This window comes from Macrotis lagotis, chromosome X (genome assembly GCF_037893015.1).
Source record: "Macrotis lagotis isolate mMagLag1 chromosome X, bilby.v1.9.chrom.fasta, whole genome shotgun sequence".
NCBI lineage: Eukaryota > Metazoa > Chordata > Mammalia > Peramelemorphia > Peramelidae > Macrotis > Macrotis lagotis.
Window position 1 is genome coordinate 610,044,204 of NC_133666.1, and position 13,637 is coordinate 610,057,840.

Here is a 13,637-nt window from a genome sequence, read left to right on the forward strand (position 1 = left end):
ACTAATGAACATGAAGATAAAATCTGCCTTACAGAGAAGACTTAGGATATAGTAAGCTACTATGCTGATATTTTAAGAGGCATGTGTGCTACTTCTAAGCAAAAATGTGTGCTCCTTCTAAGCAAAAAATAAAGCAAGCATAAATATCTAGAGGGGTAAAACAGAATAAAATATAGTTATAAAAAAATTCATGTTGAGGCTAAGAAAAAATATATATAGCTCAAATGCAGCAAAGCCAATTCAGTTTCACACATATTGAAAATAATATGCAAATAATGATCAACAGTCAAGAAGCAAAGCATTCAATTGTTTTCATTTTCTTTCTTTCTGTATTACATTTCTCACTTGCTTTATGTTGACTAATATTTCCTACCATATTACTCTCATATTCTATTTAGAATTTTTACCTAGAATCTCTTCATTCATTCAATTCATTTTTAAAAACCCTTTATTTCAAGATGACACCCCCTCCTCTCCCCCAACTGGCAGCTCTATAAAGATTTTTCTGGATCCCCACCAGGTTAGAGGCCAATGCCTCTGTCACCAGGGAGAGTTGAACTCTCCAGTGCCACAGCTGCATTTCTGTTAAGCTACTACAGCTGCACTGGTGGAGGGCTCCTCTATTGTTCATTTTTTGACTGGGGGAGGGGGGTGATATATTTGCCCATTCCCTGACAATAAGCTGGAGGTCCTGAAGTCTCTGATTTTGATGAGGCCAACTTGGTCTCCTCCTCCAGTCTGATCTTTTCCATTTCTTCAGCAACTGGGCATCTGCTTCTTCATATCTATCCACAGTTCGAATCTCCTCCTTGGGTTGATCAGTTTTGTGGCCACTCTCTATCTTATCCAAGGCTGTAAGGATATCAAAACCACCAACAATTCTTCCAAAGACAGTGTGCTTCTTATCCCAAGTAAGCAAAGGACCTAAAAGTGATTTAAAAAAACTGGAACTTGTTGCTATTGGGTTCCAAGATGGCTATCCTGACAATGCCTCTGCTTATGTGTGATAGATTAGACTGGAATTCATTTTTGAAGGGGTTCCTCCAATAGGATTCTCCCCCTGTCCCTATGCCAGTTGAATCCTCACCCTGGATCACAAAGTTTTAGACTGACCTGTGGAAAATCCATCCCATCAGTAATTGTTTTTTCAGAGTTTGATGAGATTTTCATAGGTTTTTGGAGTCATGTCACAATACAGCTCCAAGTTGAAGACCCCCTTGTTGGTGTACAGATGGACATAACCTTTCTTCTTCACAAAGCAATAACCAAACAACCTCATCATCAGTGGCAGCTGGTTGAGTGTCTGACAACTTGCTTCCTTCATTGACATAAGCTAATACCATGAGTGAGACAGAAAATCTTCTCTATGAGGTTCAGGACAAGGATCTTGTATTTTGATTTCTCCATGAGCTTAGCTAGTTGCCAGAGTTGACTAGACCTTTGAAGGTCACAGATAAGAGTCTCCAAGAAGTACATGAAATAGGTCCATCGCTTTCCTTAGGAAGAATATTCCCCAATATCTAATACCAGCTAGAGAGAATATGTGCCAGAGACTAACCAGTGGTTTCAATGTTTTTCCTCTAATAAGAGTGAATGGAGTAATGAAAGAACACTTATAAAGTACCTGTATACTAGACTTTATGTTAATGCAGGAAAGAAAATGTTCAGAACCAGCTTGGTCCATCAGCCAGGAATGTGTGTTTATATATGGATAAAGAGATAGAGATAGATAGAGATAGAGATAGAGATAGAGATAGAGACAGAGATAGAGATAGAGATGATAGAGATAGAGATAGAGATAGGGAATTAGGTAGATAGATAGATAGAGATAGATAGATAGATAGATAGATAGATAGATGATAGATAGATATTAACACACACACACACACACACACACACACACGTTCCTAAAAAAGTATACAAACAGATAGCATTGTGTGGCTAAAATGTCCTTCCATTAAAACATAGAGAAATGTCAGGTTTATAGACTATGTATTTTGTTTAAGGTCTTTTCATAATTCATACTCTGCTCCTTTCACCTTGACCAGAAACAATGGTTAAGGTTAACTCCATCTGAATTTCTATATTTTGGAATTTGATTTAATAAACATGTTCCATGTCCTAGGGTTTCTGCTCACCAAGGGCAGAATATAACATAAAATATAATCAATAAAAATATAACCAATAGTTCTCTTTAATTGGCAGTACTTGTCACATATTACTCATTCAGAGATAATGGGAACTCAGTAAAGCACTTCAATAGATAACTTTTGGTTGAGATAATTCATTGACAATTCCTAAGATTTGTAGTTTTCCAAGCTTGGAAAAACTTAGAACTATTGATTATTTTAGGCTAAAAGAAGAAATACATAGGTATCCCAGAAAGATTTTGAGTTAGTCTGCCAGAAAGTAGACTAAGACAACTATGTAGTTGATCTGAAGAATTCTGTCCACTCGAGGCCATGTTCTTTCTTTTTAATATAATTTATTTTTTTTATTTTGGTTTTTGCAAGGCATTGTAGTTAAATGACTAGTCCAACCAAAATTACATAGCTAAGTATCAGTGTCTGAGGTCGGATTTGAACTCAGTTCCTCCTGATTCCAGGGCCAGTGCTATATCTACTAGGCCTTCTAGCTGCCCCCAATATAATTTATTTTTCTCCAATTACATGTTAAAGCAATTTTTCAATTTTTAAAAATTCTCTCCCTCTTCTAAATGGTAAGTAAACCAGATATAAGTTATATGTGTGCATTCATGTAAAGCATTTCTATGTCAGTCATTTCAGTTGTATTCAGTTGTACTGTCTGTATTCAGACAATATGAGTTCTTTCTTTGGAGGTGGATAGTATGCTTTTCATTGTTCATTGGAAGGGTCTTGGATTCTTGTAATTCTGAGAAGAGCTAAATTTTCACCTTATAATATTGTTGTTATTCTATGTACCATTTTTCCCCTAGTTCTGCTCACTTCACTTTGTATCAATTCATTTAAGTCTTTTCAGATTTTTTCTTAAATCATCCTGTGTGTCATTTATTATAGCACAATATTATTCCATCACAATCATATACCACAGCTTGTTTAAGGGATAGCTAGGTGGAGCAGTGGATAGAGCACTGACCTTGGAGTCAGGAGGACAGGAGTTTGAATCTAGTCTCAGGCACTTGTAACTGTGTGACTTTGGGCAGTCACTTAACTGATTGCCTCACATCCAAGGTTATCTCAAGTCCTTCTGATTCATATCTGGCCATTGGATCCAGATGGCCCTAGAGGAGAAAGTGAGGCTGGTGACTTACGCACAGCCAACCCCCTCCCCCTCACTCAAATCCAATTCATGTGCTTGTCATGACATCACCTCCCTGATGTCATGGTCTTCTTTGAGAACGAGGGACAAAAAAAAAGTACAGCTTTTTCAGTCATTCCCCATCCCTTCAATTTCTGATTCTTTCAATCATGTTATTTTCCATTTATGCTGCTGTCGCTCAGCCCTCAGAGTGAAGTAGACTCTGGAGTGACTTAGTGAACCCAGCTGTCTGCCTGTATTACGTTGTTTACCCAAGATATTCCTGGAATACAAGTATATCATCTTTTTTCTTAATACCATATGCTAATTTCTGTCCTAAGTAACAGTTTAATCTCTTTCCTTTTCTTTATTCAAGGACATAATTTAATGTCAGCATTTAGCTGTTTCAACTATAACTTTGCAAAGCTTTTGCTTCTAGATTTAAAACATAAGTATTAGGTGAAATTTGATGTGTAAGGTATAAGGTTGGGAATCATAACCACAGAAACACAGCTGATTTCGGCTAGGACAGGAATAGAGATCTCAATATGAGGACAGCCTAGGTCATCTTTTTTTTTAGCTTTTTTTTTTGCAAGGCAAATGGGGTTAAGTGGCTTGCCCAAGGCCACACAGCTAGGTGATTATTAAGTGTCTGAGACTGGATTTGAACCCAGGTACTCCTGCCTCCAAGGCCGGTGCTTTATCCACTACGCCACCTAGCCACCCCCAAGCCTAGGTCATCTTTAATTGTACTTGCCTTCTTCCCTACAAGCAAAGTCTCTTATGTTTCTGAATTTTTTTTTAACCTTAAAACCCATCTTAAAATATCCCAACTTATTTTCCTTCACTGATGGCAAGCTGATAAAAGAAAAGAGCCAATGGTATCAATTTTGGACATATGGAGGGACAAGTAAATGTGACCATTATCTGTCACATTAGCAGATTGGTCAAAAACTGGCAGCCACAGCTCCTATTTTTGTATTATTACATAATGTGTGGAATATACTATTACCCTGTCAAAACAGTGGTGTTCGGATTTAGTTGCTGTCCGAAAAGGACTTTGATTTTTGGAAAACCTTCTTTTTTTTTCCCCTACTGACAGTGATATTTTTTAAAAATTCAATTAAAGATCAACCATTTAAATATCTACTAACCATCAAATCAAAAATACAAAGGTATTGTCCTATTACTTCGTTAGTTAAGAAGGTTGATCAGGCTACACTTAGAGGTTAGTCATCAGCCCTACAGAAATTTGACATTCATTATATCTAGTTACATCCTCTAGAATGCTATTGTAACTAACTGCATTGTGGGTGGTTGTATTCAACTATGAAGTTATCACTCTCTACCTGGATTGCATCTTTTCACATCCATGCATTAATTCCTTAGTCTTCCTATTTTTTTTTTAGATTTATTTTGCAAGGCAAATGTGGTTATGTGGCTTGCCCAAGGCCACACAGCTAGGTAATTATTAAGTGTCTGAGGCTGCATTTGAACCCAGGTACTCCTGACTCCAGGGGCAGTGCTCTATTCACTGCATCACCTAGCCACCCCCTTGTCTTCCTTTTTTGAAGACAAGACTTCCCAGTCCTTTCATTCTAAAATCATGTTATAATGACCTCAATTGTGTTTGACTGACTTCTTGGGCTATTTCTTTATCATACTAGTGTACAGGAGCATTGTAGAATGGATAAATTGGATGGTGAATGCACCTTCTTTGTCTCAGGCCCACATTCCATAATTTCCTATTTCATCATCATAGGATTATTCCTGGATTCTTTTAATTTTTATTAAGCAACGTGCTAGGTTCTGGGGATACAAAAAAAAAAATAAAAAAGGAAATAGTCTGCTGTCATGTAACTTGTATTATCCTAAGGTCAAAGGAAAAGCATGTCCAACGTTAAACATATGAAAACTATACACAATATGCATATGATGGATTGATTTGAGGATGGAAAGTAGATCCAAGAATCATATTTAGGGTTATCCAAGTCATTTTACCTTTCTAGATTTCAAAATTAGATAGTGATGATGACATGTACCATCTAAGGACCCCTATACTTCTAAAATTTTATAACACATAGGAACTATAGAACTGAGTGTCTGAAGTTTTTTGAAAAATTAAAACATATTCCTTTTTTTCATTTTTAAAAAATATTTTCTTCATTTATTTTTCCAACTACATGCAAAGGTAGCATTCCACAATCATTTTTTGCAAGGTTTTGAGTTTTACATTTTTTCTCACTCCTTCTCCCCCCGCCATGACAGAAAGCAATCTAATATATGTATAACCATACTAAACATAGATCTATATTACTCATGTTGTGAAAGAAGAATCAAATCCTAATAAAATAAAAAATATTAGAGAGAGAAAAATCAACATAATACATATTACAACTTTAAAAATTGATCTGCAATAAATACATCCTCCTTGATCTCTCTCAAAAAGGGACAGAAAGGAATCATTTTTTCAGAACTTTCTTAGAAGAAAGATTGGAAGGGTCTTGAGAAGAAAGTGATTGGGAAAATAAAAATGAAATCTTTCTTTAACATTATAAAATGCCATGTCTGTACATTCATAGTCAAGGAAAATGCCCACCATTAGATTGGACAGCCAGTTCTGGCAGTACTTCACTTGAGATTCAGAAGAAAGGTGATGCTTGCCTATGGCATAAATATGGCAACCAGTGTGACTCTGTTAAGCCAGAAGCACAAAGAAGTCTTCCTGGTACAATCGGTCCTTTAGATGTCAATACATTATCCAGTGTTGCCTGGTACTTCCACCTCCCAGTAGTTTCTGCTTGAAATGAAGGTCTGACTTCCTTGAACTTGGGCAAAATCATTGAATTTCCTAATGTCGTTTGACAAATCTACCTGGGCACCTCCAAATTTCATACTCTTCAAATCTTTAGAGACAATGAGACTTAGATCAACTGTACATGATCCAAGTCACATACTCGTAAAATTTTAAAAGTATTTCTATAATTCCAGTAATGAGATGAACAATTATATTTATATCAAACATGTTTATTTCCTTGTGGATCATAGGTTAGAGGGTGCACTATCTCAAGCTTTGGTGGGGGCGGGGTTGCAGCTGTTTTCAGAGACACTTCTAGGGACCTGCAGGTTTTTAGTTCTCCCAAGGTGATATAATCTAAGGAGAGATTTTTACTGCTTTCCTGGTCTGTACTCCAGTTTGTGAGTGATCAAATATACTCCTTTCTTCCCTGAAACTGTGAGGTCCTTGTAACTCTTGTAATATTGCTCCTCCTCTCCCTGGAACTACAATCTAGCACTTCAACCCAGATTCAGGTATGGGCAAAGCAACAGGGTTCTCTCAGTGACAGCGAAGAGAATTCTGTAATCTCTTTCTGACCCCATTACTGTCAAAAGCTCTAGCAGCAGCTGCAGCTACCACTGATCCACTGGCTCCCACAGACTGCTCCTGGTCCTGGGTCTGACTTTGTGCTGCTGAAGACTGTGCTCCCTTCTTACCCTGATGCCATAGACTTTTCCTGTTGACCTTCCAAGTTGTCCTCAACAGTCTCTGGGCTAAGAGGTCTGAAAACTGCCACTGCTGTCACTGGTTCAGTCATCTTAATTCCTGTTCCTAGTTGTCTGGGACTGATCAACCCTGATGCTGGTGCTGGTGCTCCTTTCTCATATGGTACAACAGACCTTCCCCATTGATCTTCCAAGTTGTCTTGAGGTAGAAAATTGTTTCACTCAGTCATTCTGTGGTTTCTGCCACTCTAGAATTAGACATTATTTTAAAAGTATTTGGAGGGTTTGGGGAGGCTTTTTCTCTAAAGTCACGTTTCTCAAAGAAAAGCTTCATTTACAAAAGAAATAAAAAGTAAAGAAACAACCTCTTTTTACAAAGCAACTGCTTTGTTCTAGTGGTTTATATCTGTATTGAAAGATGTGATCTCAAATAATTAAAAACAATGAATAAATAAAACGCTTTGACAAGAAAACACACTTTCAAAATGATAGTTTAAAATTTCATTATGTTGTTAAAATAAGTTTTTATTGAGGTCTTTCAGAATTAGACTCCAACATTTATAATTAGTAATTGAAAACTGAATATATTGTTACTCTGTCATTGGAAACTATATTTAATAATATGTATACAAAATCTATAACAGGTTGAATTTAAAAATCAAAGTAATGTACAGTACACTGAAGGTGTACATTCTCTCCAAATTTGAAATGTGATGAACAGAATATAAGTTGTAAATAAACTACAGTTTTGATAGCAAAAAATTAAACAAGGTAAATTATTAAATAGGCAGGAAATTCTGCCACAAAGCTACTGTTCTTTATTTGCCAATTGTTCCTATAAAATAATATCTTAAAACACCAATGATGTTGATGGTTTAGCTTACCTTACGTGTACTGATACTTGTACAAAACTTTCTTTAAAAGAGGAGTATATATCTGCAGGCAGGTTCAAGGGTTTGTTGCTATGGTCTTCACAGACACACACACTTCTAGGAAAATTAGTATTTAATACTGGCCTGTTTTTAAGGCAAAAAAATGAAGTTAAAAACTCATAATCCACCAAGTATTATTAATCATTATATAATAGATTTTTTTTCTTTTTGATGTGAACGGCAACCCTTTACATTAGCACTGCTCTCAGTAATTAAAAGCAGTTCTACAGTGATAATTTTTATATAAGATACAAACAGATTTACTCTAATATTTCTAAAAGAAATAGCAGCTTTGGTGTTAATTCAAATATATCATGTTTCCTCAATTTTCAGGGGTAAAGTTCTTCAGTTTTTGTATTTTAATTATTCAAGTCCTTTCAGCTTCTTCATCTCATTTAAATTTTTTCCTGGATGAAGGGATGCTTTAGAGCCTGATTGATGCTAATTCATTTAGCTAGGTCCAACATTAAAATCTGGTCCAACAAGTTCTTTAGCTGATGTACTTTTCTGCACTGATCTTCAGGAGGTCTCTGGCACCCAATCAAATAAGCCAAAAGGTCACTGGTGCTCACGACAGTAACTTTCTTCCTTTCTGTTACTTTATCTATTTCTATGTACAAGAAGTTGAGGTTTTCATCAAAGTGTTGATCTTTGAATACACCTTTTAAGTTATTTGGCAGTTTTCCTTTGAGGTCCATAGCAAGTTTCAACATATGATGATTGGTTTTACCAGGAAATAAAATTTTCCAGTATAAAGTTCATATAGTGTACAGCCTATAGACCACATATCTATACTATAGTCATAGTTTTTTCCTATAATAGATTCAGGAGCATGATAAAATCTACTGACAAGATGGGGGGGATGTTATTATCTGAAACATAAGAAGCTAATCCAAAATCACAAAGTTTTAGAATAGTCTTTGATTCATTTACTAAGATATTGTCTGGCTTGATATCAGCATGTAGGATAGCGCACCTTTTAAGAAGTTTCAATGCCAAGAACAACTGCTGGCTATAGGATCTTACAGCCTTAATATCTTTTCCATACTTTTTCAATGCCTCTCTCAAATTCATACTTAGAGGTTCAATTACAAGGCAGAGATGCTGTTTGTGGTAAAAGTGCTGTAAGAGTCAGAGACAATGAAATTTGTCATGAGGATCAGCATCATTAAGCTTTTTCAAAAATTCCAGTTCTTTTCAACCTGACTTTTTTCATAATCTCATTGTTCCTGATGATTTTCACAGCCACTTCTTGGTTTGCTCTTGCCATATCTCTGGCTCTCACTATGTTACTGAAGACACCTTGGCCAGTGTAGCTATACACATTGTAACATTTATCTAAGACTTCACCTAGATTACTACAATAATAGCCTTCTACATCAGTACAATTATCCATGAGATTGGGATTCTCCTTGAAATCTTTTCCAGTGCCAGCAAACCAAAGATGAGCACTATCAAAATATGTAGCAAACATATCATCCATTCTGTGAACATGTCAGAAACCAATAGTTTCTTCAGAGTTGAATCATTACTTTGTTCAATTGTCATAAGATTGTGTTTGACTTTTACAGAAGCCTCAAATGTATCAGCATTTTCCCTTTCACAATCTTTAACAGCAGCAACTCATTCTAAAATATCATCAGGGGAAGATGAATGTGTTACAGTGCTACTCGGGGTTGCTTGCATCAGATGGCATAAACGTATTGCTATCCTCAGAAAGGTATTTATACTTCTGAACAATTTCCTGCCTTTGGATTCTTCTCTGTTTTATTAGGGCTTTTTCATCTTCTTCAACATCAAAATGTTCTAGATTATCATCAGATGATGATTCCTATTCACCTTTCATTCCTTCAGAAAGACATCCTTTAAATTTATCTTCCTTTCCTTTGCTTCTATTTCTTTGCCTATGACTACCCCAAGATTGAGATGGCCATCAAACTTGAGATCTGTTTTCTCTCCTTAGAGTTCTGCTTTGCCTGAATGGTGAAGGTGAACTTCTTACACATAGGAGACCCACTTGATCTTCTAGTTGGGGACCATATCCTAATAGGACTGACATTTTGTGATCTCTCATGTGTTTTAAAAATATCATCTCTAGGACATGTTCTTGAAAAAGAAAGTCTCCTTTCTGCTTCTCTTAGTTTTCTTTCCACTGATTGTCTCCTGGTAGAAGAGCAAAGAGTCAGAGTCTGAAATTCAGGTGACTTTCTTTGATTGGATCTCTGATCATTAAGTAGAGAGTAACTACTTTGTTTTGATTTGTCACTGTTTGGGAGATAATTTTTTTCGTTTAGTTCTAAGGCCTGGTCTTCTATTTGGGGACCTATTTTCTTTCCCACAAGAAGAATCTTTAGAGGGAGATTTAATTGGTTTCTTTTCTTTATCACTCTCAGATTGTTCGGACTTTCTATTTTTGGATTGTGACCTTTTGTCTTTGGATTTGCTTCTTAATTCTATTGGAGATTTGGATTTTTTTCCATGATCAAGTATTTTGCTTTCATTTGTAATTGGGGATTTCTTTAGATCTTTTGATTTACTTTTATCTTCTAATTTAATCTTATCTTTAGTAGGAGATTTTACCTTTAGTAGGAGATTTAGCTTTTCCAATTTTCTCCTGAGATAGCCTTTTAAATGCTGGGGATTTTGATTTTCTTACTTGATGCAGAGATTTGCTTCTTTTAGATGCACTTTTGGACTTTTTTCTTTCTTTAGACTCACTTCTAGTTATTTTTTCTTTAACTCCTTTAACATTTCCCCTGCTTTTCTTTTTATCAGATCTATATCTAGTCTATTTTTTTGATCTGCTTTTGCTTTCTTTCTTTGAACTATTTTTATTATCTACCACTTCAAGTTTCCTCCTAGTATTTGACAACCTGGCAGTTGATCTATTCGCATTTCTCATGTTCTCATACATTTCTTCCTCATCTTCAGAACCTGACTCATACCCCTGTAAAATTAGCTCCATCTTAGATTGAAGTTTTTCCTTCTATTAACTCATTATCAAGTTCAACTTTAATCAAAGTTCTTTGTTTCTCCAAGTCTTCCAGTAAAGCTAAGTCATCAGTTTTAGTTCTTTTTACTGGAGGTGCATCTTCTTTGTTAGAGGCATTAATAACCATTTTTCATTTAACGTGTTTATGCTTATGCTTATATTTTTTGTCTTTTACATCTTCTAAAGAATATTTATGTTTCTTGTGTTTGATTCTGTGTCTTTGTTTCTTTTTTGTGACTGAACTGGGTTTATTTTGATATTTTCCTCTGATACTTCTCCATTCTCTTCATTTATGCTCTTTTGAGAATTATCTGAATCCTCAATCTTAGAAAAAGTGTACTAGATCTATCTTGAGAGGCTTTTATATTTTTGATGAGGTGTGAACTCAGGCAGTGGTAAAGACAAAAGAGTTCTGAACATTTGAAAAATAACAGGTGCTAATTCACTTATTACTAGCTAGTGAGGTAACATGTATTAAGTAGTAATATGGGCTAAGTTTCTTAAGGAAGTAGATTAAAGTGGGCTAGGATTCCTCAAGAAAGTAGCAAAATTAAGAAAAAGGAGGAAAAAGGTAATGTGGGCTAATGCCTGTTCTGGGTGGTCTTAGGGTAGACTAGGGAGAGACTAAGGAGGGCTAACACATGGACCTAAGCTGTAACTATTGCTCATATCCAGAAGGGCTAAGTGATTGAGGGTTAATGATTTTAACTATTATCTTGTTATCTTTAGGGAATTTATGCTCTTGGGCATCCTTCTCTCATGAGATAAATTTGGGGTGTCAGTGCTAAGAATATATAGCACAGTGTCTCAACCTCCCTTTCAGTAAGATAAATTTGAAAGGCAACTTCTGCCTAAATAATGAGATACAAAGTAGGGGAATCAGCATGAGATATAGGGTACATACCAGACCAGAACTACCTGGTTCTTGTTAGTGCAAGGCAATTCAAAAGAGAACAGATTAACTGAGCTACCACTCTATACCTCTTGGATTAGTTAGTAGGACAAATGTGAAAGAGGATGTAAGGAAAATGAGACATTAATGCACTGTTGGAAGAGTTGTGAAGTGATTCAACCATTCTGAAGAGCAATTTCAAACTATGTTCAAAGGGCTATAAAACCATGTATAACTCATTTGACCCAGCAATATCACTACCAGGTCTGTGGTCTTTTACCACTTATGGCTCAAGATATATAACTCTTCCTTTGGAAGAAACCTTGGTAAAGACTGTTAAACTTTTTTTTTAGATTTTTCAAGGCAATGGGGTTAAGTGGCTTGCCCAAGGCCACACAGCTAGGTAATTATTAAGTGTCTGAGGTCAGATTTGAACCCAGGTACTCCTGACTCCAAGGCTGGTGCTCTATTCACTGTGCCACCTAGCTGCCCCTAAGACTGTTATACTTTGATATCTGGTTGAGTGTATATCTTCAGTCTTTCCTCTTGCAAAAATAAGATCTTTGATCAAGATGAAGCTTCTTCAAGGCCTCATTGGAACATGTACCACCTGGCTTTCTGGTCACCCTGGTCACCTCCCATTTAGATTCCAAAGGCTGAAGTGAAGAATTCTTTCTCTTTTCAAGACTATCTAATCTCTCTAAGCTAGGCAAGGTCTCTCCATCTAAGACATTAAAAGTTTGTGTGGTGGTTTTAGAACTACTATTTGTTAATGTATTGGGGAATTTCCCAGAGTTAGTTTTGATAGTCAAAAGTCTTGCTCTACATCAGAGCATGAAGAATCTCTGTTTCAAAATGTTTTGCTGGTGAGTAACCCACAGGTAAAGATCAATAATAGACCCCTTCTTACCTAATTAAAAGACTCTGAAGATCTGATAAAATTACCTAAAGGAATAAGAGGAGGCAGAATCCCAAGGCTCATATTGTTGACTTTATTTTCTGCAGAAATGACATTGGACCTGGTTTTTGGAGTCTCTTCAGAGGAGAAGAAACTTCATATTTTTTTTTAAGTGTTGAAGATAGACTAATTTGGAACAGGCTTGAATTATATGCCCTGATTGTAGTGGATGAGTGAGTATGGCCATTATTTCTTTCCAACTAATTTCAGATTGTGCCATCTTCTCCTATTCTTTGAGTAATGCTTGAACTATTTCCATTATGTCCCAATATTGCAACAATCTCCTGCCTCCTTTCTTAAAGTCTGACATTTTTTCTTTCCCCAAAGAGTTCAAATTTTCTTTAAAGAGAATACACTAAAATTGATTATATATATTGACCCCATCTCCTTTTGCACCATAATTTCACAGGTCCCATCAAGGGAGTTTACTACTGACTTCTGCAATATAAGACATAAAGGGAGATGGATGAAATTAAGTGGATCTGTCCCTTCGATATTTTGACCAAATTCAACTAGGATCCAGAGACTCCTTGTTAAATTTATTGTCTGGATTGTTCTTTTTTGAAGACTGAGAGTTGGTCATTTTGTAGTTTCTGAGTTATCTTTAATCCATTTTGGGGGGGCCCTACTAGAAACTTTCCAAGAAAGATTTTCTCCAGTTCTTGTGTCTTTTCAACTAATAATTAAGTACCTTTTAGGTATAGACCATATGGATAGAAATAACAATAAATCATTTCTGCCTTTAGAGTTTGCATTAGGGGGAGGGAATACAATGAACACAAGTATGTGTGATACAGGAAATAAGTGAAGCAAATGTGAGAAATCCCATCAATAGTCTCCCATATCTGAGAGCTTTCTTTGGAGGTGGGTAGTATATGTTATCATTGGTTCTAAGGAAAGATCTTGGATTCTTATATTGATAAGATGAACTAAGTCATTCACAATTCTTCATTTTATAATATTGTTGTTATTATGTATATTTTCCCCTGGTTCTACTCACTTTACTTTGTATCAATTCATTAAATCTTTTCAGATTTTTTCTGAAATCATCCTGCTTGTCTTTTCTTATAGCACAGTAAT

At 35.9% G+C, this 13,637-nt stretch overlaps 2 pseudogenes; both read right to left on the reverse strand.

Annotated features, from left to right (window-relative positions):
• Window positions 1-585: 585 nt before the first annotated feature.
• On the reverse strand, window positions 586-1,324 carry LOC141499409 (RING-type E3 ubiquitin-protein ligase PPIL2 pseudogene; annotated as a pseudogene).
• A 6,786-nt stretch (window positions 1,325-8,110) lies between these two features.
• LOC141499410 (serine/threonine-protein kinase PRP4 homolog pseudogene) overlaps window positions 8,111-13,637 on the reverse strand; it is a 65,184-nt pseudogene continuing 59,657 nt past the window's right edge.